The following is a 425-nucleotide window of genomic DNA, read 5'->3' as shown; positions in this document are numbered from 1 at the left end:
AAAACAAAAGAAAATGATGGAAATGTCAAAAAAATAAAAGAAAATAAGTTTACCGTGTGATATGTGGTCTAGTTGTTGGGAAAATTTGCAAATGTGAATTTTGACTTTATTTGCAAAATCTCTCTGAAATTTGTAAAAATGGGCATAACTTTTGCATACTAACTCGGATGAAAAAGTTTTTTATATGAAAAATCATCTACTCGAAAAGTTACATCCGAATTTAACGGGGCGAACCCCGTTAAACATTTTCAAAATCCTCAAAAACCTAATAGAAAAAAAATTACGGGGCTTTTAAGATCTAGAGTGAAAAAAATCGAAAAAAATTCAAACAGTGGGCAAACTGTGGTCAAACAATGGTCAAACTAATTATTCTAGAATATTAGTGTTACTAAATAATTATTTCAGTTATTTCAATTTTGGTCAAA

This window comes from Triticum dicoccoides, chromosome 2A (genome assembly GCF_002162155.2).
Source record: "Triticum dicoccoides isolate Atlit2015 ecotype Zavitan chromosome 2A, WEW_v2.0, whole genome shotgun sequence".
Lineage (NCBI taxonomy): Eukaryota > Viridiplantae > Streptophyta > Magnoliopsida > Poales > Poaceae > Triticum > Triticum dicoccoides.
This window is presented reverse-complemented; position numbering follows the sequence as displayed.